At 43.9% G+C, this 25,553-nt stretch overlaps 11 non-coding genes across 11 annotated transcripts; all 11 read right to left on the bottom strand.

The window, feature by feature from the left end:
• Positions 1-1,205: 1,205 nt before the first annotated feature.
• trnas-aga (transfer RNA serine (anticodon AGA)) lies at positions 1,206-1,287 on the bottom strand. The gene has a single exon. It is a non-coding gene; the product is annotated as a tRNA-Ser (tRNA).
• Positions 1,288-3,162: 1,875 nt separating this feature from the next.
• trnas-aga (transfer RNA serine (anticodon AGA)) lies at positions 3,163-3,244 on the bottom strand. The gene has a single exon. It is a non-coding gene; the product is annotated as a tRNA-Ser (tRNA).
• A 1,906-nt stretch (positions 3,245-5,150) lies between these two features.
• Positions 5,151-5,232, bottom strand: trnas-aga (transfer RNA serine (anticodon AGA)). Its single transcript has one exon. It is a non-coding gene; the product is annotated as a tRNA-Ser (tRNA).
• A 1,875-nt stretch (positions 5,233-7,107) lies between these two features.
• On the bottom strand, positions 7,108-7,189 carry trnas-aga (transfer RNA serine (anticodon AGA)). Its single transcript has one exon. It is a non-coding gene; the product is annotated as a tRNA-Ser (tRNA).
• Positions 7,190-9,095: 1,906 nt separating this feature from the next.
• Positions 9,096-9,177, bottom strand: trnas-aga (transfer RNA serine (anticodon AGA)). The gene has a single exon. It is a non-coding gene; the product is annotated as a tRNA-Ser (tRNA).
• Positions 9,178-11,051: 1,874 nt separating this feature from the next.
• Positions 11,052-11,133, bottom strand: trnas-aga (transfer RNA serine (anticodon AGA)). Its single transcript has one exon. It is a non-coding gene; the product is annotated as a tRNA-Ser (tRNA).
• Positions 11,134-13,031: 1,898 nt separating this feature from the next.
• trnas-aga (transfer RNA serine (anticodon AGA)) lies at positions 13,032-13,113 on the bottom strand. The gene has a single exon. It is a non-coding gene; the product is annotated as a tRNA-Ser (tRNA).
• Positions 13,114-15,017: 1,904 nt separating this feature from the next.
• On the bottom strand, positions 15,018-15,099 carry trnas-aga (transfer RNA serine (anticodon AGA)). The gene has a single exon. It is a non-coding gene; the product is annotated as a tRNA-Ser (tRNA).
• Positions 15,100-17,002: 1,903 nt separating this feature from the next.
• trnas-aga (transfer RNA serine (anticodon AGA)) lies at positions 17,003-17,084 on the bottom strand. The gene has a single exon. It is a non-coding gene; the product is annotated as a tRNA-Ser (tRNA).
• A 1,904-nt stretch (positions 17,085-18,988) lies between these two features.
• On the bottom strand, positions 18,989-19,070 carry trnas-aga (transfer RNA serine (anticodon AGA)). The gene has a single exon. It is a non-coding gene; the product is annotated as a tRNA-Ser (tRNA).
• Positions 19,071-20,974: 1,904 nt separating this feature from the next.
• trnas-aga (transfer RNA serine (anticodon AGA)) lies at positions 20,975-21,056 on the bottom strand. Its single transcript has one exon. It is a non-coding gene; the product is annotated as a tRNA-Ser (tRNA).
• Positions 21,057-25,553: the final 4,497 nt, after the last annotated feature.

Genomic DNA, 25,553 nt, shown 5'->3' on the forward strand with positions numbered 1-25,553 from the left:
TGGCTTTCTCACCATATTCACAGCCAATCCCTTGCGGGCCTCCATTGCGGAACCGCCCTCCCTTTCGATAGAAGATCAAACTTCACCGGCAACTCCTTCCTCCTCACTACATGTCCCTCTTCCGTGTGCATCAGATATATTCCATCGCCCGCCAACATCTCCCCGATCAACGCTGCCCTCCCTCCCGCGCCTCGCTACCTACCTTTGCCTTGAATGAAATTACCTCCCCTCACTCCCGCCTTCCATACCTTGCAAACCACGGACGGCGAGACGTTCCCATTTTGGTTCATTTCCACATACTCCTCAATCACTTTCCCCATCTTATTGCATAAAATCGAGTCTGCCATCAAACCCACAATGGCAAGTCATTGTGAACAATAAAGAAGAAGCCTGAGTTCAATGGAAGGTAGGTGGAGTTTGAAACTATGGTTATTTGAATTGCACCCACGGACGTCTTTAGAGTCACAAAGCAACGTTCGCGACTTGAGAGTCCTCATTTGATCGCCACAAGGTTAAATTGGCAATGCTCGGTAACAGAACCCGGATCCAGTGCTTGGGAGACAGCCAATATTCCTGACTGACGGGTGAGTGAGGATTATTTCTCTCCATGCTGGTCTTGACTTGTTCCCTCTTAATTTCTAGTATTTATTCAACAATCTACAATATATTTGCGATATACACTATCCAAAAAGCATTCACATTGTCTTAGTTTGGAGATAGCCATGATTTGGAGATGCCGGTGTTGGACTGTGGTGAGCACAGTACGATGTCTTACAACACCAGGTTAACGTCCAACAGGTATGTTTCGAAACACTAGCTTTTCTGCATTCACCATAGCCAATCCCTGGACAAAATCGAAAATTGGAATTGTTGCTCGCATGATTCAGGCATTTTACTTCTCCCCTCCCTGGTCAACAACGCTTGCCCATGGCCTAAGTCTTCATCAGAAAGCTGAATGTACATCTCCGTTCACTAATTAATAGCATATGTTCCATTGTAAAATTCTTATCCAGATAGCGCTGTGAACTTTTCCAATCACTGAATTTTAACACATGTTGAACTGTGTCCCGACTTTTCAAATAGAGCGCACTCTGTTGGGAAAAACAACTCGTCTTTTTGCAAAGTGTGGGATACCATTTCGCATCAGACACCATTCGTTCCAAAGAACATGGTGAAACTTGAACCTGAATGCGAAAAAGAACATACGTAGTCGGCAGCGTTCGAAGCTGCGCGGGCAGACCCCAATGGATTTCTACTCCATCGCCTTAACCACTCGGCCACGACTACATGAGCGTAAAAGCTGCTTCGGTGATTTGACGCGGAAGGTATTTTTTTATTCGGGAGGAGCAGGCAGACACACATAATACAATTCTGAACATTATTGTGTTCATAATAAGTATTCTTTCATTCAGAACCTGACGAAATCCAAACCCGAGATGAGCCAATAGCTTTGTTAAGGTTGCTATAAGAATGTTTTGATAGCACCGCTTTGTTTAATTAGGAAATGCCATTTGATTTGATTTAAATTCGCAATTTCCTGTTGGACTCTGTGCATTTTCTTTCTGTATTTGTTGACAGGGCGATAATGCACCGACAGAAATCACAATACAAACTGGAGTTAGTGCTGGATTCTGAAAATGCAGGAATTATCCTCAGGGTCCAGAAACATCTGGGTTAAAGCAAATCCATTAGATTTCAACTCACAAAAACAGAAACTTCAGGGGAAACTCAGCCGGTCTGGCATCATCAGTGGAGAGAGAAACGGAGTTAACGTTTCCGCTCCGCATCAACTAAAGGGAGGATTTTACATTTATTATCAAATATAAGTTCGATACTCCCCGCGCTTCAGATCCAAAATGCCCAAATGTCACAAAAATATTATCAACATTCTTCTAAATCCACGAACCAGTTCACATTCAGATGCAGAAATACTCCCTTCCACCTCCATCGCTGCTGCCTGCCGATGGAAATGACCAGCCAGCCATCCAATGGCTTGTTCACCATACTCATAGCCAATCCCTTGCGGGCCTCCATTGCTGAACCGCCCTCCCTTTCGATAGAAGATCAAACTTCACCTGCAACTCCTTCCTCCTCACTAAATGTGCCGCTTCCGTGTGCATCAGATATATTCCATTGCCCGCCAACATCTCCCTGATCCACGCTGCCATTCCTAACGCGCCTCGCTAACCACCTTTGTCTTGAATGAAATGACCTCCCCCCTCACTACCGCCTTCCATACCTTCCAAACCACGGACGGCGAGACGTTCCCATTTTGGTTCATTTCCACATACTCCTCAATCACTTTCTCCTCTTAATGCAAAAAATTGGGTCTGCCATCAAACCCACAATGGCAAGTAATTGTTAACAATAAAGAAGAAACCTGAGTTCAATGGAAGGTAGATGGAGTTTGAAACTATGGTTATTTGAATTGCACCCGCGGACGTTCGCGACTTGAGAGTCCTTATTTGATCGCCACAAGGTTAAATTGGCAATGCTCGGTAAGCGAACCCGGATCTCGTGCTTGGGAGACAGCCAACATTCCTGACTGACGGGTGAGTGAGGCTTATTTCTCTCCATGCTTGTTCCCTCTTAGTTTCTAGTATTTATTCAACCATCTACAATCAATTTGCGATATACACTATCCAAAAATCATTCACATTGTCTTAGTTTGGAGATAGCCATGATTTAGAGATGCCGGTGTTGGACTGTGGTGAGCACAGTACGGTGTCTTACAACACCAGGTTAACGTCCAACAGGTATGTTTCGAACCACTAGCTTTTCTGCATTCACCATAGCCATTCCCTGGACAAAATCGAAAATTGGAATAGTTGCTCGCATGATTCAGGCTTTTACTTCTCCCCTCCCTAGTCAATAACGCTTGCCCATGGCCTAACTCTTCATCAGCAAGCTGAATGTACATCTCCGTTCACTAATTAATGGCATATGTTCCATTGTATAATTCTTATCCAGAAAGCGTTGTGAACTTTTCCAATCACTGAATAATAACACATGTTGAACTGTGTCCCGACATTTCAAATAGAGCGCACTCTGTTGGGAAAAACAACTCGTCTGTTTGCAAAGTGTGGGATACCATTTCGCATCAGACACCATTCGTTCCAAAGAACGTGGTAAAACTTGAACCTGAATGCGAAAAAGAACATACGTAGTCGGCAGGGTTCGAACCTGCGCGGGGAGACCCCAATGGATTTCTAGTCCATCGCCTTAACCACTCGGCCACGACTACACGAGAGCAGATGCTGTTCGGTGATTTGACGCGGAAGGTATTTTTTTATTCGGTAGTAGCAGGCAGACACACATAATACAATTCTCAACATTATTGAGTTCGCAATAAATATTCTTTCATTCAGAACCTGACGAAATCCAAACCCGAGATGAGCCAATAGCTTTGTTAAGGTTGCTATAGGAAAGTTTTGATAGCACCGCTTTGTTGAATTAGGAAATGCCATTTGATTTGATTTAAAATCGCAATTTGCTGTTGGACTCTGTGCATTGTCTTTCATTATTTGTTGACAGGGCGATAATGCACCGACAGAAATCAAAATACAAACTGGAGTTAGTGCTGGATTCTGAAAATGCAGGTCTTATCCTCAGGGTCCAGAAACATATGTGTTCAAGCAAATCCATTAAATTTCAACACACAAAAACAGAAACTTCAGGCAAAACTCAGCCGGTCTGGCATCATCAGTGGAGAGAGAAACGGAGTTAACGTTTCCACTCCGCATCAACTAAAGAGAGGATTTTACATTTATTATCAAATATCAGTTCGATACTCCCCTCGCTTCAGATCAAAAATGCCCAAATGTCACAAAAATATTCTGAACATTCTTCTAAATCCACGAACCAGTTCACATTCAGATGCAGAAATACTCCCTCCCACCTCCCTCGCTGCTGCCTGCCGATGGAAATGACCCGCCAGCAATCCAATGGCTTTCTCACCATATTCACAGCCAATCCCTTGCGGGCCTCCATTGCGGAACCGCCCTCCCTTTCGATAGAAGATCAAACTTCACCGGCAACTCCTTCCTCCTCACTACATGTCCCTCTTCCGTGTGCATCAGATATATTCCATCGCCCGCCAACATCTCCCCGATCAACGCTGCCCTCCCTCCCGCGCCTCGCTACCTACCTTTGCCTTGAATGAAATTACCTCCCCTCACTCCCGCCTTCCATACCTTGCAAACCACGGACGGCGAGACGTTCCCATTTTGGTTCATTTCCACATACTCCTCAATCACTTTCCCCATCTTATTGCATAAAATCGAGTCTGCCATCAAACCCACAATGGCAAGTCATTGTGAACAATAAAGAAGAAGCCTGAGTTCAATGGAAGTTAGGTGGAGTTTGAAACTATGGTTATTTGAATTGCACCCACGGACGTCTTTAGAGTCACAAAGCAACGTTCGCGACTTGAGAGTCCTCATTTGATCGCCACAAGGTTAAATTGGCAATGCTCGGTAACAGAACCCGGATCCAGTGCTTGGGAGACAGCCAATATTCCTGACTGACGGGTGAGTGAGGATTATTTCTCTCCATGCTGGTCTTGACTTGTTCCCTCTTAATTTCTAGTATTTATTCAACAATCTACAATATATTTGCGATATACACTATCCAAAAAGCATTCACATTGTCTTAGTTTGGAGATAGCCATGATTTGGAGATGCCGGTGTTGGACTGTGGTGAGCACAGTACGATGTCTTACAACACCAGGTTAACGTCCAACAGGTATGTTTCGAAACACTAGCTTTTCTGCATTCACCATAGCCAATCCCTGGACAAAATCGAAAATTGGAATTGTTGCTCGCATGATTCAGGCATTTTACTTCTCCCCTCCCTGGTCAACAACGCTTGCCCATGGCCTAAGTCTTCATCAGAAAGCTGAATGTACATCTCCGTTCACTAATTAATAGCATATGTTCCATTGTAAAATTCTTATCCAGATAGCGCTGTGAACTTTTCCAATCACTGAATTTTAACACATGTTGAACTGTGTCCCGACTTTTCAAATAGAGCGCACTCTGTTGGGAAAAACAACTCGTCTTTTTGCAAAGTGTGGGATACCATTTCGCATCAGACACCATTCGTTCCAAAGAACATGGTGAAACTTGAACCTGAATGCGAAAAAGAACATACGTAGTCGGCAGCGTTCGAAGCTGCGCGGGCAGACCCCAATGGATTTCTACTCCATCGCCTTAACCACTCGGCCACGACTACATGAGCGTAAAAGCTGCTTCGGTGATTTGACGCGGAAGGTATTTTTTTATTCGGCAGGAGCAGGCAGGCACACATAATACAATTCTGAACATTATTGTGTTCATAATAAGTATTCTTTCATTCAGAACCTGACGAAATCCAAACCCGAGATGAGCCAATAGCTTTGTTAAGGTTGCTATAAGAATGTTTTGATAGCACCGCTTTGTTTAATTAGGAAATGCCATTTGATTTGATTTAAATTCGCAATTTCCTGTTGGACTCTGTGCATTTTCTTTCTGTATTTGTTGACAGGGCGATAATGCACCGACAGAAATCACAATACAAACTGGAGTTAGTGCTGGATTCTGAAAATGCAGGAATTATCCTCAGGGTCCAGAAACATCTGGGTTAAAGCAAATCCATTAGATTTCAACTCACAAAAACAGAAACTTCAGGGGTAACTCAGCCGGTCTGGCATCATCAGTGGAGTGAGAAACGGAGTTAACGTTTCCGCTCCGCATCAACTAAAGGGAGGATTTTACATTTATTATCAAATATAAGTTCGATACTCCCCGCGCTTCAGATCCAAAATGCCCAAATGTCACAAAAATATTATCAACATTCTTCTAAATCCACGAACCAGTTCACATTCAGATGCAGAAATACTCCCTTCCACCTCCATCGCTGCTGCCTGCCGATGGAAATGACCAGCCAGCCATCCAATGGCTTGTTCACCATACTCATAGCCAATCCCTTGCGGGCCTCCATTGCTGAACCGCCCTCCCTTTCGATAGAAGATCAAACTTCACCTGCAACTCCTTCCTCCTCACTAAATGTGCCGCTTCCGTGTGCATCAGATATATTCCATTGCCCGCCAACATCTCCCTGATCCACGTTGCCATTCCTAACGCGCCTCGCTAACCACCTTTGTCTTGAATGAAATGACCTCCCCCCTCACTACCGCCTTCCATACCTTCCAAACCACGGACGGCGAGACGTTCCCATTTTGGTTCATTTCCACATACTCCTCAATCACTTTCTCCTCTTAATGCAAAAAATCGGGTCGGCCATCAAACCCACAATGGCAAGTAATTGTTAACAATAAAGAAGAAACCTGAGTTCAATGGAAGGTAGATGGAGTTTGAAACTATGGTTATTTGAATTGCACCCGCGGACGTTCGCGACTTGAGAGTCCTTATTTGATCGCCACAAGGTTAAATTGGCAATGCTCGGTTCGCGAACCCGGATCTCGTGCTTGGGAGACAGCCAACATTCCTGACTGACGGGTGAGTGAGGCTTATTTCTCTCCATGCTTGTTCCCTCTTAGTTTCTAGTATTTATTCAACCATCTACAATCAATTTGCGATATACACTATCCAAAAATCATTCACATTGTCTTAGTTTGGAGATAGCCATGATTTAGAGATGCCGGTGTTGGACTGTGGTGAGCACAGTACGGTGTCTTACAACACCAGGTTAACGTCCAACAGGTATGTTTCGAACCACTAGCTTTTCTGCATTCACCATAGCCATTCCCTGGACAAAATCGAAAATTGGAATAGTTGCTCGCATGATTCAGGCTTTTACTTCTCCCCTCCCGAGTCAATAACGCTTGCCCATGGCCTAACTCTTCATCAGCAAGCTGAATGTACATCTTCGTTTACTAATTAATGGCATATGTTCCATTGTATAATTCTTATCCAGAAAGCGTTGTGAACTTTTCCAATCACTGAATAATAACACATGTTGAACTGTGTCCCGACTTTTCAAATAGAGCGCACTCTGTTGGGAAAAACAACTCGTCTGTTTGCAAAGTGTGGGATACCATTTCGCATCAGACACCATTCGTTCCAAAGAACGTGGTGAAACTTGAACATGAATGCGAAAAAGAACATACGTAGTCGGCAGGGTTCGAACCTGCGCGTGGAAACCCCAATGGATTTCTAGTCCATTGCCTTAACCACTCGGCCACGACTACACGAGATCGGATGCTGTTCGGTGATTTGACGCGAAAGGTATTTTTTTATTCGGTAGTAGCAGGCAGACACACATAATACAATTCTCAACATTATTGAGTTCGCAATAAATATTCTTTCATTCAGAACCTGACGAAATCCAAACCCGAGATGAGCCAATAGCTTTGTTAAGGTTGCTATAGGAAAGTTTTGATCGCACCGCTTTGTTGAATTAGGAAATGCCATTTGATTTGATTTAAAATCGCAATTTGCTGTTGGACTCTGTGCATTGTCTTTCATTATTTGTTGACAGGGCGATAATGCACCGACAGAAATCAAAATACAAACTGGAGTTAGTGCTGGATTCTGAAAATGCAGGTCTTATCCTCAGGGTCCAGAAACATATGTGTTCAAGCAAATCCATTAAATTTCAACACACAAAAACAGAAACTTCAGGGAAAACTCAGCCGGTCTGGCATCATCAGTGGAGAGAGAAACGGAGTTAACGTTTCCACTCCGCATCAACTAAAGAGAGGATTTTACATTTATTATCAAATATCAGTTCGATACTCCCCTCGCTTCAGATCAAAAATGCCCAAATGTCACAAAAATATTCTGAACATTCTTCTAAATCAACGAACCAGTTCACATTCAGATGCAGAAATACTCCCTCCCACCTCCCTCGCTGCTGCCTGCCGATGGAAATGACCCGCCAGCAATCCAATGGCTTTCTCACCATATTCATAGCCAATCCCTTGCGGGCCTCCATTGCTGAACCGCCCTCCCTTTCGATAGAAGATCAAACTTCACCGGCAACTCCTTCCTCCTCACTACATGTCCCTCTTCCGTGTGCATCAGATATATTCCATCGCCCGCCAACATCTCCCCGATCAACGCTGCCCTCCCTCCCGCGCCTCGCTACCTACCTTTGCCTTGAATGAAATTACCTCCCCTCACTCCCGCCTTCCATACCTTGCAAACCACGGACGGCGAGACGTTCCCATTTTGGTTCATTTCCACATACTCCTCAATCACTTTCCCCATCTTAATGCAAAAAATCGGGTCTGCCATCAAACCCACAATGGCAACTCATTGTGAACAATAAAGAAGAAGCCTGAGTTCAATGGAAGGTAGGTGGAGTTTGAAACTATGGTTATTTGAATTGCACCCACGGACGTCTTTAGAGTAACAAAGCAACGTTCGCGACTTGAGAGTCCTCATTTGATCGCCCTAAGGTTAAATTGGCGATGCTCGGTAACAGAACCCGGATCCAGTGCTTGGGAGACAGCCAATATTCCTGACTGACGGGTGAGTGAGGATTATTTCTCTCCATGCTGGTCTTGACTTGTTCCCTCTTAATTTCTAGTATTTATTCAACCACCTACAATATATTTGTGATATACACTATCCAAAAAGCATTCACATTGTCTTAGGTTTGAGATAGTCATGATTTGGAGATGCCGGTGTTGGACTGTGGTGAGCACAGTAAGATGTCTTCCAACACCAGGTTAATGTCCAACAGGTTTGTTTCGAAACACTGGCTTTTCTGCATTCACCATAGCCAATCCCTGGACAAAATTGAAAATTTGAATTGTTCCTCGCATGATTCAGGCATTTTACTTCTCCCCTCCCTGGTCAATAACGCTTGCCCATGGCCGAAGTCTTCATCAGCAAGCTGAATGTACATCTCCGTTCACTCATTAATAGCATATGTTCCATTGTAAAATTCTTATCCAGAAAGCGCTGTGTACTTTTCCAATCACTGAATAATAACACATGTTGAACTGTGTCCCGACTTTTCAAATAGAGCGCACTCTGTTGGGAAAAACAACTCGTCTTTTTGCAAAGTGTGGGATACCATTTCGCATCAGACACCATTCGTTCCAAAGAACGTGGTGAAACTTGAACCTGAATGAGAAAAAGGGAAAACGTAATCGGCAGGGTTCGAACCTGCGCGGGGAGACCCCAATGGATTTCTACTCCATCGCCTTAACCACTCGACCACGACTACATGAGGGCAAAAGCTGCTTCGGTGATTTGACGCGGAAGGTATTTTTTTATTCGGGAGGAGCAGCAGACACACATAATACAATTCTGAACATTATTGTGTTCATAATAAGTATTCTTTCATTCAGAACCTGACGAAATCCAAACCCGAGATGAGCCAATAGCTTTGTTAAGGTTGCTATAAGAATGTTTTGATAGCACCGCTTTGTTGAATTAGGAAATGCCATTTGATTTGATTTAAATTCGCAATTTGCTGTTGGACTCTGTGCATTTTCTTTCTGTATTTGTTGACAGGGCGATAATGCACCGACAGAAATCACAATACAAACTGGAGTTAGTGCTGGATTCTGAAAATGCAGGAATTATCCTCAGGGTCCAGAAACATCTGGGTTAAAGCAAATCCATTAGATTTCAACTCACAAAAACAGAAACTTCAGGGGAAACACAGCCGGTCTGGCATCATCAGTGGAGAGAGAAACGGAGTTAACGTTTCCACTCCGCATCAACTAAAGGGAGGATTTTACATTTATTATCAAATATAAGTTCGATACTCCCCGCGCTTCAGATCCAAAATGCCCAAATGTCACAAAAATATTATCAACATTCTTCTAAATCCACGAACCAGTTCACATTCAGATGCAGAAATATTCCCTTCCACCTCCATCGCTGCTGCCTGCCGATGGAAATGACCAGCCAGCCATCCAATGGCTTGTTCACCATACTCATAGCCAATCCCTTGCGGGCCTCCATTGCTGAACAGCCCTCCCTTTCGATAGAAGATCAAACTTCACCTGCAACTCCTTCCTCCTCACTAAATATGCCGCTTCCGTGTGCATCAGATATATTCCATCGCCCGCCAACATCTCCCTGATCCACGCTGCCATTCCTAACGCGCCTCGCTAACCACCTTTGTCTTGAATGAAATGACCTCCCCCCTCACTACCGCCTTCCATACCTTCCAAACCACGGACGGCGAGACGTTCCCATTTTGGTTCATTTCCACATACTCCTCAATCACTTTCTCCTCTTAATGCAAAAAATTGGGTCTGCCATCAAACCCACAATGGCAAGTAATTGTTAACAATAAAGAAGAAACCTGAGTTCAATGGAAGGTAGATGGAGTTTGAAACTATGGTTATTTGAATTGCACCCGCGGACGTTCGCGACTTGAGAGTCCTCATTTGATCGCCACAAGGTTAAATTGGCAATGCTCGGTAAGCGAACCCGGATCTCGTGCATGGGAGACAGCCAACATTCCTGACTGACGGGTGAGTGAGGCTTATTTCTCTCCATGCTTGTTCCCTCTTAGTTTCTAGTATTTATTCAACCATCTACAATCAATTTGCGATATACACTATCCAAAAATCATTCACATTGTCTTAGTTTGGAAATAGCCATGATTTAGAGATGCCGGTGTTGGACTGTGGTGAGCACAGTACGATGTCTGACAGCACCAGGTTAACGTCCAACAGGTATGTTTCGAACCACTAGCTTTTCTGCATTCACCATAGCCATTCCCTGGACAAAATCGAAAATTGGAATAGTTGCTCGCATGATTCAGGCTTTTACTTCTCCCCTCCCTAGTCAATAACGCTTGCCCATGGCCTAACTCTTCATCAGCAAGCTGCCTGTACATCTCCGTTCACTAATTAATGGCATATGTTCCATTGTATAATTCTTATCCAGAAAGCGTTGTGAACTTTTCCAATCACTGAATAATAACACATGTTAAACTGTGTCCCGACTTTTCAAATAGAGCGCACTCTGTTGGGAAAAACAACTGGTCTTTTTGCAAAGTGTGGGATACCATTTCGCATCAGACACCATTCGTTCCAAAGAACGTGGTGAAACTTGAACCTGAATGCGAAAAAGAACATACGTAGTCGGCAGGGTTCGAACCTGCGCGGGGAGACCCCAATGGATTTCTAGTCCATCGCCTTAACCACTCGGCCACGACTACACGAGCTCAAAAGCTGCTTCGGTGTCATTTGACGCGGAAGGTATTTTTTTATTCGGTAGGAGTAGGCAGAAACACATCATTCAATTCTGAAAATTATTGAGTTCACAATAAATATTCTTTCATTCAGAACCTGACGAAACCCAAACCCGAGATGAGCCAATAGCTTTGTTAAGGTTGCTATAGGAAAGCTTTGATAGCACCACTTTGTTGAATTAGGAAATGTCATTTGATTTGATTTAAATTCGCAATTTGCTGTTGGACTCGGTGCATTTTCTTTCTGTATTTGTTGACAGGGCGATAATGCACCGAAAGAAATCACAATACAAACTGGAGTTAGTGCTGGATTCTGAAAATGCAGGAATTATCCTCAGGGTCCAGAAACATATGGGTTAAAGCAAATCCATTAAATTTCAACACACAAAAACAGAAACTTCAGGGAAAACTCAGCCGGTCTGGCATCATCAGTGGAGAGAGAAACGGAGTTAACGTTTCCACTCCGCATCAACTAAAGGGAGGAGTTTACATTTATTATCAAATATAAGTTCGATACTCCCCTCGCTTCAGATCCAAAGTGCCCAAATGCCACAAAAATATTCTCAACATTCTTCTAAATCCACGAACCAGTTCACATTCAGATGCAGAAATACTCCCTCCCACCTCCCTCGCTGCTGCCTGCCGATGGAAATGACCCGTCAGCAATCCAATGGCTTGCTCACCATACTCATAGCCAATCCCTTGCGGGCCACCATTGCTGAACCGCCCTCCCTTTCGATAGAAGATCAAACTTCACCTGCAACTCCTTCCTCCTCACTACATGTCCCGCTTCCGTGTGCATCAGATATATTCCACGCCCGCCAACATTTCCCCGATCCACGCTGCCCTTCCTAACGCGCCTCGCTAACCACCTTTGTCTTGAATGATATGACCTCCCCCCTCACTACCGCCTTTCATAACTTCCAAACCACGGACGGCGAGACGTTCCCATTTTGGTTCATTTCCACATACTCCTCAATCACTTTCTCCTCTTAATGCAAAAAATCGGGTCGGCCATCAAACCCACAATGGCAAGTAATTGTTAACAATAAAGAAGAAAGCTGAGTGCAATGGAGGGTAGATGGAGTTTGAAACTATGGTTATTTGAACTGCAACCGCGGACGTCTTTACAGTCACAAAGCAAGTTCGCGACTTGAGAGTCCTCATTTGATCGCCACAAGGTTAAATTGGCAATGCTCGGTAAGCGACCCCGGATCTAGTGCTTGGGAGACAGCCAACATTCCTGACTGACGGGTGAGTGAGGATTATTTCTCTCCATGCTTGTTCCCTCTTAGTTTCTAGTATTTATTCAACCATCTACAATCAATTTGCGATATACACTATCCAAAAAGCATTCGCATTGTCTTAGTTTGGAGATAGCCATGATTTAGAGATGCCGGTGTTGGACTGTGGTGAGCACAGTACGATGTCTTACAACACCAGGTGAACGTCCAACAGGTATGTTTCGAAACACTAGCTTTTCTGCATTCACCATAGCCAATCCCTGGACAAAATCGAAAATTGGAATTGTTGCTCGCATGATTCAGGCATCTTACTTCTCCCCTCCCTGGTCAACAACGCTTGCCCATGGCCTAAGTCTTCATCAGAAAGCTGAATGTACATCTCCGTTCACTAATTAATAGCATATGTTCCATTGTAAAATTCTTATCCAGATAGCGCTGTGTACTTTTCCAATCACTGAATAATAACACAGGTTGAACTGTCTCCCGACTTTTCAAATAGAGCGCACTCTGTTGGGAAAAACAACTCGTCTGTTTGCAAAGTGTGGGATACCATTTCGCATCAGACACCATTCGTTCCAAAGAACGTGGTGAAACTTGAACCTGAATGCGAAAAAGAACATACGTAGTCGGCAGGGTTCGAACCTGCGCGGGGAGACCCCAATGGATTTCTAGTCCATCGCCTTAACCACTCGGCCACGACTACTCGAAAGTAGATGCTGTTCGGTGATTTGACGCGGAAGGTATTTTTTTATTCGGTAGTAGCAGGCAGACACACATAATACAATTCTCAACATTATTGAGTTCGCAATAAATATTCTTTCATTCAGAACCTGACGAAATCCAAACCTGAGATGAGCCAATAGCTTTGTTAAGGTTGCTATAGGAAAGTTTTGATAGCACCGCTTTGTTGAATTAGGAAATGCCATTTGATTTGATTTAAAATCGCAATTTGCTGTTGGACTCTGTGCATTTTCTTTCATCATTTGTTGACAGGGCGATAATGCACCGACAGAAATCAAAATACAAACTGGAGTTAGTGCTGGATTCTGAAAATGCAGGTCTTATCCTCAGGGTCCAGAAACATATGTGTTCAAGCAAATCCATTAAATTTCAACACACAAAAACAGAAACTTCAGGGAAAACTCAGCCGGTCTGGCATCATCAGTGGAGAGAGAAACGGAGTTAACGTTTCCACTCCGCATCAACTAAAGAGAGGATTTTACATTTATTATCAAATATCAGTTCGATACTCCCCTCGGTTCAGATCCAAAATGCCCAAATGTCACAAAAATATTCTGAACATTCTTCTAAATCCACGAACCAGTTCACATTCAGATGCAGAAATACTCCCTCCCACCTCCCTCGCTGCTGCCTGCCGATGGAAATGACCCGCCAGCAATCCAATGGCTTTCTCACCATATTCACAGCCAATCCCTTGCGGGCCTCCATTGCTGAACCGCCCTCCCTTTCGATAGAAGATCAAACTTCACCTGCAACTCCTTCCTCCTCACTACATGTCCCGCTTCCGTGTGCATCAGATATATTCCACGCCCGCCAACATTTCCCCGATCCACGCTGCCCTTCCGAACGCGCCTTGCTAACCACCTTTGTCTTGAATGATATGACCTCCCCACTCACTACCGCCTTCCATAACTTCCAAACCACGGACGGCGAGACGTTCCCATTTTGGTTCATTTCCACATACTCCTCAATCACTTTCTCCTCATAATGCAAAAAATCTGGTCGGCCATCAAACCCACAATGACAAGTAATTGTTAACAATAAAGAAGAAACCTGAGTGCAATGGAGGGTAGATGGAGTTTGAAACTATGGTTATTTGAATTGCACCCGCGGACGTCTTTACAGTCACAAAGCAAGTTCGCGACTTGAGAGTCCTCATTTGATCGCCACAAGGCTAAATTGGCAATGCTAGGTAATCGATCCCGGATCTAGTGCTTGGGAGACAGCCAACATTCCTGACTGACGGGTGAGTGAGGATTATTTCTCTCCATGCTGGTCTTGACTTGATCCCTCTTAGTTTCTAGTATTTATTCAACCATCTACAATCAATTTGCGATATACACTATCCAAAAAGCATTCACATTGTCTTAGTTTGGAGATAGCCATGATTTAGAGATGCCGGTGTTGGACTGTGGTGAGCACAGTACGATGTCTTACAACACCAGGTCAACGTCCAACAGGTTTGTTTCGAAACACTAGCTTTTCTGCATTCACCATAGCCAATCCCTGGACAAAATTGAAAATTGGAATTGTTGCTCGCATGATTCAGGCTTTTACTTCTCCCCTCCCTAGTCAATAACGCTTGCCCATGGCCTAACTCTTCATCAGCAAGCTGTCTGTACATCTCCGTTCACTAATTAATGGCATATGTTCCATTCTTTAATTCTTATCCAGAAAGCGTTGTGAACTTTTCCAATCACTGAATAATAACACATGTCGAACTGTGTCCCGCCTTTTCAAATAGAGCGCACTCTGTTGGGAAAAACAACTGGTCTTTTTGCAAAGTGTGGGATACCATTTCGCATCAGACACCATTCGTTCCAAAGAACGTGGTGAAACTTGAACCTGAATGAGAAAAAGAACGTACGTAGTCGGCAGGGTTCGAACCTGCGCGTGGAAACCCCAGTGGATTTCTAGTCCATCGCCTTAACCACTCGGCCACGACTACACGAGAGCAGATGCTGTTCGGTGATTTGACGCGGAAGGTATTTTTTTATTCGGTAGTAGCAGGCAGACACACATAATACAATTCTCAACATTATTGAGTTCGCAATAAATATTCTTTCATTCAGAACCTGACGAAATCCAAACCCGAGATGAGCCAATAGCTTTGTTAAGGTTGCTATAGGAAAGTTTTGATAGCACCGCTTTGTTGAATTAGGAAATGCCATTTGATTTGATTTAAAATCGCAATTTGCTGTTGGACTCTGTGCATTTTCTTTCATTATTTGTTGACAGGGCGATAATGCACCGACAGAAATCAAAATACAAACTGGAGTTAGTGCTGGATTCTGAAAATGCAGGTCTTATCCTCAGGGTCCAGAAACATATGTGTTCAAGCAAATCCATTAAATTTCAACACACAAAAACAGAAACTTCAGGGAAAACTCAGCCGGTCTGGCATCATCAGTGGAGAGAGAAACGGAGTTAACGTTTCCACTCCGCATCAACTAAAGAGAGGATTTTACATTTATTATCAAATATCAGTTCGATACTCCCCTCGGTTCAGATCCAAAATGCCCAAATGTCACAAAAATATTCTGAACATTCTTCTAAATCCACGAACCAGTTCACATTCAGATGCAGAAATACTCCCTCCCACCTCCCTCGCTGCTGCCTGCCGATGGAAATGACCCGCCAGCAATCCAATGGCTTTCTCACCATATTCACAGCCAATCCCTTGCGGGCCTCCATTGCTGAACCGCCCTCCCTTTCGATAGAAGATCAAACTTCACCTGCAACTCCTTCCTCCTCACTACATGTCCCGCTTCCGTGTGCATCAGATATATTCCACGCCCGCCAACATTTCCCCAACCACGCTGCCCTTCCGAACGCGCCTTGCTAACCACCTTTGTCTTGAATGATATGACCTCCCCCCTCACTACCGCCTTCCATAACTTCCAAACCACGGACGGCGAGACGTTCCCATTTTGGTTCATTTCCACATACTGCTCAATCACTTTCTCCTCTTAATGCAAAAAATCTGGTCGGCCATCAAACCCACAATGACAAGTAATTGTTAACAATAAAGAAGAAACCTGAGTGCAATGGAGGGTAGATGGAGTTTGAAACTATGGTTATTTGAATTGCACCCGCGGACGTCTTTACAGTCACAAAGCAAGTTCGCGACTTGAGAGTCCTCATTTGATCGCCACAAGGCTAAATTGGCAATGCTAGGTAAGCGATCCTGGATCTAGTGCTTGGGAGACAGCCAACATTCCTGACTGACGGGTGAGTGAGGATTATTTCTCTCCATGCTGGTCTTGACTTGATCCCTCTTAGTTTCTAGTATTTATTCAACCATCTACAATCAATTTGCGATATACACTATCCAAAAAGCATTCACATTGTCTTAGTTTGGAGATAGCCATGATTTAGAGATGCCGGTGTTGGACTGTGGTGAGCACAGTACGATGTCTTACAACACCAGGTCAACGTCCAACAGGTTTGTTTCGAAACACTAGCTTTTCTGCATTCACCATAGCCAATCCCTGGACAAAATTGAAAATTGGAATTGTTGCTCGCATGATTCAGGCTTTTACTTCTCCCCTCCCTAGTCAATAACGCTTGCCCATGGCCTAACTCTTCATCAGCAAGCTGTCTGTACATCTCCGTTCACTAATTAATGGCATATGTTCCATTCTTTAATTCTTATCCAGAAAGCGTTGTGAACTTTTCCAATCACTGAATAATAACACATGTCGAACTGTGTCCCGCCTTTTCAAATAGAGCGCACTCTGTTGGGAAAAACAACTGGTCTTTTTGCAAAGTGTGGGATACCATTTCGCATCAGACACCATTCGTTCCAAAGAACGTGGTGAAACTTGAACCTGAATGAGAAAAAGAACGTACGTAGTCGGCAGGGTTCGAACCTGCGCGTGGAAACCCCAATGGATTTCTAGTCCATCGCCTTAACCACTCGGCCACGACTACACGAGAGCAGATGCTGTTCGGTGATTTGACGCGGGAGGTATTTTTTTATTCGGTAGTAGCAGGCAGACACACATAATACAATTCTCAACATTATTGAGTTCGCAATAAATATTCTTTCATTCAGAACCTGACGAAATCCAAACCCGAGATGAGCCAATAGCTTTGTTAAGGTTGCTATAGGAAAGTTTTGATAGCACCGCTTTGTTGAATTAGGAAATGCCATTTGATTTGATTTAAAATCGCAATTTGCTGTTGGACTCTGTGCATTTTCTTTCATTATTTGTTGACAGGGCGATAATGCACCGACAGAAATCAAAATACAAACTGGAGTTAGTGCTGGATTCTGAAAATGCAGGTCTTATCCTCAGGGTCCAGAAACATATGTGTTCAAGCAAATCCATTAAATTTCAACACACAAAAACAGAAACTTCAGGGAAAACTCAGCCGGTCTGGCATCATCAGTGGAGAGAGAAACGGAGTTAACGTTTCCACTCCGCATCAACTAAAGAGAGGATTTTACATTTATTATCAAATATCAGTTCGATACTCCCCTCGCTTCAGATCAAAAATGCCCAAATGTCACAAAAATATTCTGAACATTCTTCTAAATCCACGAACCAGTTCACATTCAGATGCAGAAATACTCCCTCCCACCTCCCTCGCTGCTGCCTGCCGATGGAAATGACCCGCCAGCAATCCAATGGCTTTCTCACCATATTCACAGCCAATCCCTTGCGGGCCTCCATTGCTGAACCGCCCTCCCTTTCGATAGAAGATCAAACTTCACCTGCAACTCCTTCCTCCTCACTACATGTCCCGCTTCCGTGTGCATCAGATATATTCCACGCCCGCCAACATTTCCCCGATCCACGCTGCCCTTCCGAACGCGCCTTGCTAACCACCTTTGTCTTGAATGATATGACCTCCCCCCTCACTACCGCCTTCCATAACTTCCAAACCACGGACGGCGAGACGTTCCCATTTTGGTTCATTTCCACATACTCCTCAATCACTTTCTCCTCTTAATGCAAAAAATCTGGTCGGCCATCAAACCCACAATGACAAGTAATTGTTAACAATAAAGAAGAAACCTGAGTGCAATGGAGGGTAGATGGAGTTTGAAACTATGGTTATTTGAATTGCACCCGCGGACGTCTTTACAGTCACAAAGCAAGTTCGCGACTTGAGAGTCCTCATTTGATCGCCACAAGGCTAAATTGGCAATGCTAGGTAAGCGATCCCGGATCTAGTGCTTGGGAGACAGCCAACATTCCTGACTGACGGGTGAGTGAGGATTATTTCTCTCCATGCTGGTCTTGACTTGATCCCTCTTAGTTTCTAGTATTTATTCAACCATCTACAATCAATTTGCGATATACACTATCCAAAAAGCATTCACATTGTCTTAGTTTGGAGATAGCCATGATTTAGAGATGCCGGTGTTGGACTGTGGTGAGCACAGTACGATGTCTTACAACACCAGGTCAACGTCCAACAGGTTTGTTTCGAAACACTAGCTTTTCTGCATTCACCATAGCCAATCCCTGGACAAAATTGAAAATTGGAATTGTTGCTCGCATGATTCAGGCTTTTACTTCTCCCCTCCCTAGTCAATAACGCTTGCCCGTGGCCTAACTCTTCATCAGCAAGCTGTCTGTACATCTCCGTTCACTAATTAATGGCATATGTTCCATTCTTTAATTCTTATCCAGAAAGCGTTGTGAACTTTTCCAATCACTGAATAATAACACATGTCGAACTGTGTCCCGACTTTTCAAATAGAGCGCACTCTGTTGGGAAAAACAACTCGTCTTTTTGCAAAGTGTGGGATACCATTTCGCATCAGACACCATTCGTTCCAAAGAACGTGGTGAAACTTGAACCTGAATGAGAAAAAGAACGTACGTAGTCGGCAGGGTTCGAACCTGCGCGTGGAAACCCCAATGGATTTCTAGTCCATCGCCTTAACCACTCGGCCACGACTACACGAGAGCAGATGCTGTTCGGTGATTTGACGCGGGAGGTATTTTTTTATTCGGTAGTAGCAGGCAGACACACATAATACAATTCTCAACATTATTGAGTTCGCAATAAATATTCTTTCATTCAGAACCTGACGAAATCCAAACCCGAGATGAGCCAATAGCTTTGTTAAGGTTGCTATAGGAAAGTTTTGATAGCACCGCTTTGTTGAATTAGGAAATGCCATTTGATTTGATTTAAAATCGCAATTTGCTGTTGGACTCTGTGCATTTTCTTTCATTATTTGTTGACAGGGCGATAATGCACCGACAGAAATCAAAATACAAACTGGAGTTAGTGCTGGATTCTGAAAATGCAGGTCTTATCCTCAGGGTCCAGAAACATATGTGTTCAAGCAAATCCATTAAATTTCAACACACAAAAACAGAAACTTCAGGGAAAACTCAGCCGGTCTGGCATCATCAGTGGAGAGAGAAACGGAGTTAACGTTTCCACTCCGCATCAACTAAAGAGAGGATTTTACATTTATTATCAAATATCAGTTCGATACTCCCCTCGGTTCAGATCCAAAATGCCCAAATGTCACAAAAATATTCTGAACATTCTTCTAAATCCACGAACCAGTTCACATTCAGATGCAGAAATACTCCCTCCCACCTCCCTCGCTGCTGCCTGCCGATGGAAATGACCCGCCAGCAATCCAATGGCTTTCTCACCATATTCACAGCCAATCCCTTGCGGGCCTCCATTGCTGAACCGACCTCCCTTTCGATAGAAGATCAAACTTCACCTGCAACTCCTTCCTCCTCACTACATGTCCCGCTTCCGTGTGCATCAGATATATTCCACGCCCGCCAACATTTCCCCGATCCACGCTGCCCTTCCGAACGCGCCTTGCTAACCACCTTTGTCTTGAATGATACGACCTCCCCCCTCACTACCGCCTTCCATAACTTCCAAACCACGGACGGCGAGACGTTCCCATTTTGGTTCATTTCCACATACTCCTCAATCACTTTCTCCTCTTAATGCAAAAAATCTGGTCGGCCATCAAACCCACAATGACAAGTAATTGTTAACAATAAAGAAGAAACCTGAGTGCAATGGAGGGTAGATGGAGTTTGAAACTATGGTTATTTGAATTGCAACCGCGGACGTCTTTACAGTCACAAAGCAAGTTCGCGACTTGAGAGTCCTCATTTGATCGCCACAAGGCTAAATTGGCAATGCTAGGTAAGCGACCCCGGATCTAGTGCTTGGGAGACAGCCAACATTCCTGACTGACGGGAGAGTGAGGATTATTTCTCTCCATGCTGGTCTTGACTTGATCCCTCTTAGTTTCTAGTATTTATTCAACCATCTACAATCAATTTGCGATATACACTATCCAAAAAGCATTCACATTGTCTTAGTTTGGAGATAGCCATGATTTAGAGATGCCGGTGTTGGACTGTGGTGAGCACAGTATGATGTCTTACAACACCAGGTCAACGTCCAACAGGTTTGTTTCGAAACACTAGCTTTTCTGCATTCACCATAGCCAATCCCTGGACAAAATTGAAAATTGGAATTGTTGCTCGCATGATTCAGGCTTTTACTTCTCCCCTCCCTAGTCAATAACGCTTGCCCATGGCCTAACTCTTCATCAGCAAGCTGTCTGTACATCTCCGTTCACTAATTAATGGCATATGTTCCATTCTTTAATTCTTATCCAGAAAGCGTCGTGAACTTTTCCAATCACTGAATAATAACACATGTCGAACTGTGTCCCGACTTTTCAAATAGAGCGCACTCTGTTGGGAAAAACAACTCGTCTTTTTGCAAAGTGTGGGATACCATTTCGCATCAGACACCATTCGTTCCAAAGAACGTGGTGAAACTTGAACCTGAATGAGAAAAAGAACATACGTAGTCGGCAGGGTTCGAACCTGCGCGTGGAAACCCCAATGGATTTCTAGTCCATCGCCTTAACCACTCGGCCACGATTACACGAGAGCAGATGCTGTTCGGTGATTTGACGCGGAAGGTATTTTTTTATTCGGTAGTAGCAGGCAGACACACATAATACAATTCTCAACATTATTGAGTTCGCAATAAATATTCTTTCATTCAGAACCTGACGAAATCCAAACCCGAGATGAGCCAATAGCTTTGTTAAGGTTGCTATAGGAAAGTTTTGATAGCACCGCTTTGTTGAATTAGGAAATGCCATTTGATTTGATTTAAAATCGCAATTTGCTGTTGGACTCTGTGCATTTTCTTTCTGTATTTGTTGACAGGGCGATAATGCACCGACAGAAATCACAATACAAACTGGAGTTAGTGCTGGATTCTGAAAATGCAGGTATTATCCTCAGGGTCCAGAAACATATGTGTTAAAGCAAATCCATTAAATTTCAACACACAAAAACAGAAACTTCAGGGAAAACTCAGCCAGTCTGGCATCATCAGTGGAGAGAGAAACGGAGTTAACGTTTCCACTCCGCATCAACTAAAGAGAGGATTATACATTTATTATCAAATATCAGTTCGATACTCCCCTCGCTTCAGATCCAAAATGTCACAACAATATTCTGAACATTCTTCTAAATCCCCGAACCAGTTCACATTCAGATGCAGAAATACTCCCTCCCACCTCCCTCGCTGTTGCCTGCCGATGGAAATGACCCGCCAGCAATCCAATGGCTTTCTCACCATATTCACAGCCAATCCCTTGCGGGCCTCCATTGCTGAACCGCCCCCCCTTTCGATAGAAGATCAAACTTCACCGGCAACTCCTTCCTCCTCACTACATGTCCCGCTTCCGTGTGCATCAGATATATTCCATCGCCCGCCAACATCTCCCCGATCAACGCTGTCCTCCCTCCCGCGCCTCGCTACCTACCTTTGTCTTGAATGAAATGACCTCCCCTCACTCCCGCCTTCCATACCTTCCAAACCACGGACGGCGAGGCGTTCCCATTTTGGTTCATTTCCACATACTCCTCAATCACTTTCCCCATCTTAATGCAAAAAATCGGGGCTGCCATCAAACCCGCAATGGCAAGTCATTGTTAACAATAAAGAAGAAGCCTGAGTTCAATGGAAGGTAGGTGGAGTTTGAAACTATGGTTATTTGAATTGCACCCACGGACGTCTTTCGAGTCACAAAGCAACGTTCGCGACTTGAGAGTTCTCATTTGATCGCCCTAAGGTTAAATTGGCAATGCTCGGTAACAGAACCCGGATCCAGTGCTTGGGAGACAGCCAACATTCCTGACTGACGGGTGAGTGAGGATTATTTCTCTCCATGCTGGTCTTGAATTGCTCCCTCTGAATTTCTAGTATTTATTCAACCATCTACAATAAAATTGCGATATTCACTATCCAAAAAGCATTCGCATTGTCTTAGTTTGGAGATAGCCATGATTTGGAGATGCCGGTGCTGGACTGTGGTGAGCACAGTAAGATGTCTTACAACACCAGGTTAACGTCCAACAGGTTTGTTTCGAAAAACTAGCTTTTCTACATTCACCATAGCCAATCCCTGGACAAAATTGAAAATTGGAATTGTCGCTCGCATGATTCAGGCATTTTACTTCTCCCCTCCCTGGTCAATAACGCTTGCCCATGGCCTAACTCTTCATCAGCAGGCTGTCTTTACATCTCCGTTCACTAATTAATAGCATATGTTCCATTGTCAAATTCTTATCCATAAAGCGCTGTGTACTTTTCCAATCACTGAATAATAACACATGTTGAACTGTGTCCCGACTTTTCAAATAGAAAAACAACTCGTCTTTTTGCAAAGTGTGGGATACCATTTCGCATCAGACACCATTCGTTCCAAAGAACGTGGTGAAACTTGAACCTGAATGAGAAAAAGAACATACGTAGTCGACAGGGTATGAACCTCCGCGGGGAAACCCAAATGGTTGTTTAGTCCATCGCCTTTACCACTCGGCCACGACTACATGAGCGCAAAAGCTGCTTAGGTGATTTGACGCGGAAGATATTTTTTTATTCGGGAGGAGCATGGAGACACACATAATACAATTCTGAACATTATTGTGTTAATAATAAATATTCTTTCATTCAGAACCTGACGAAATCCAAACGCGAAATGAGCCAATAGCTTTGTTAAGGTTGCTATAGGAAAGTTTTGATAGCACCACTTTGTTGAATTAAAAAATGCCATTTGATTTGATTTAAATTCGCAATTTGCTGTTGGACTCTGTGCATTTTCTTTCTATATTTGTTGACAGGGCGATAATGCACCGACAGAAATCACAATACAACTGGAGTTAGTGCTGGATTCTGAAAATGCAGGAATTATCCTCAGGGTCCTGAAGCATATGGGTTAAAGCAAACCCATTAAATTTCAACACACAAAAACAGAAACTTCAGGGAAAACTCAGCCGGTCTGGCATCATCAGTGGAGAGAGAAACGGAGTTAACGTTTAAACTTCGCATCAACTAAAGAGAGGATTTTACATTTATTATCAAATATCAGTTCGATACTCCCCTCGTTTCAGATCCAAAATGCCCAAATGTCACAAAAATATTCTGAACATTCTACTGAATCCACGAACCAGTTTACATTCAGATGCAGAAATACTCCCTCCCACCTCCCTCGCTGCTGCCTGCCGATGGAAATGACCCGCCAGCAATCCAATGGCTTTCGCGCCATATTCAGAGCCAATTCCTTGAGGGCCTCCATTGCTGAACCGCCCTCTCTTCCGATAGAAGATCAAAGTTCACCGGCAACTCCTTCCTCCTCACTACATGACCCTCTTCCGTGTGCATCAGATATATTCCATCGCCCGCCAACATCTCCCCGATCAACTATGCCCTCCCTCCCGCGCCTCGCTACCTACCTTTGTCTTGAATGAAATGACCTCCCCCCTCACTACCGCCTTCCATACCTTCCAAACCACGGACGGCGAGACGTTCCCATTTTGGTTCATTTCCACATACTCCTCAATCACTTTCTCCTCTTAATGCAAAAAATCGGGTCTGCCATCAAACCCACAATGGCAAGTCATTGTTAACAATAAAGAAGAAGACTGAGTTCAATGGAAGGTCGGTGGAGTTTGAAACTATGGTTATTTGAATTGCACCCACGGACGTCTTTCGAGTCACAAAGCAACGTCCGCGACTTGAGAGTCCTCATTTGATCGCCCTAAGGTTAAATTGGCAATGCTCGGTAACAGAACCCGGATCCAGTGTTTGGGAGACAGCCAATATTCCTGACTGACGGGTGAGTGAGGATTATTTCTCTCCATGCTGGTCTTGACTTGTTCCCTCTTAATTTCTAGTATTTATTCAACCATCTACAATATATTTGCGATATACACTATCCAAAAAGCATTCGCATTGTCTTAGTTTGGAGATAGCCATGATTTGGAGATGCCGGTGTTGGACTGTGGTGAGCACAGTAAGAAGTCTTACAACACCAGGTTAAAGTCCAACAGGTTTGTATCGAAACACTATCTGTCCTTCATTCAACATAACCGATCCCTGGACAAAATTGAAAATTGGAATTGTTGTTCGCAAGATTCATGGTTTTACTTCCCCCCTCCCTGGTCAATAACGCTTGCGCAATAGCTGCTCTGGTGTCATTTGACGCGGACGGTATTTTTCTATTCGCAGACAGTCAAACAGAATACAATTCTGAACAGTACTGAGTTCATAATAAATATTCCTTCATTCAGAACCTGACGAAATCCAAACCCGAGATGAGCCAATAGCTTTCTTAAGGTTGCTATAGGAAAGTTTTGATAGCACCGCTTTGTTGAATTAGGAAATGTCATTTGATTTGATTTAAATTCGCAATTTGCTGTTGGACTCTGTGCATTTTCTTTCTCTATTTGTTGACAGGGCGATAATGCACCGACAGAAATCACAATGCAAACTGGAGTTAGTGCTGGATTTCGAAAATGCAGGAATTATCCGCCGGGTCCAGAAACATCTGGGTTAAAGCAAATCCATTAAATTTCAACACACAAAAACACAAACTTCAGGGTAAATTCAGCCGGTGATCATCAGTGTTGAGAGAAACGGAGTTAAGGTTTCCATTCCGCATCAACTAAAGAGAGGATTTTACATTTACTTTCAAATATCAGTTCGATACTCCCCTCCCTTCAGAACCGAAATGCCCCAAATTCCCCAAAGATTTCTGAACATTTTTCTGAATCCACGAACCTGTTCACATTCAGATGCAGAAGTACCCCCACCCACCTCCCTCGCTCATGCCTGCGGATGGAGATGACCCACCAGCAATCCAATGGCTTTCTCGCCATACTCATAGCCAACCCCCCTTGCGCGCCTCCATTGCTGAACCGCCCAGCCTTTAGATAGAAGATCAAACTTCACCGGCACCTCCTTCCTCCTCACTAAATGTCCCGGTTTCGGGTGCACCACCTATATTCAATCGTCCGAACAAATCTACTCGATCAACGGCTGTATTCCACTAGCGCCTCGCTGACCACCTTTGCCATGAATGAA

This window comes from Scyliorhinus torazame, unplaced genomic scaffold (genome assembly GCF_047496885.1).
Source record: "Scyliorhinus torazame isolate Kashiwa2021f unplaced genomic scaffold, sScyTor2.1 scaffold_522, whole genome shotgun sequence".
NCBI lineage: Eukaryota > Metazoa > Chordata > Chondrichthyes > Carcharhiniformes > Scyliorhinidae > Scyliorhinus > Scyliorhinus torazame.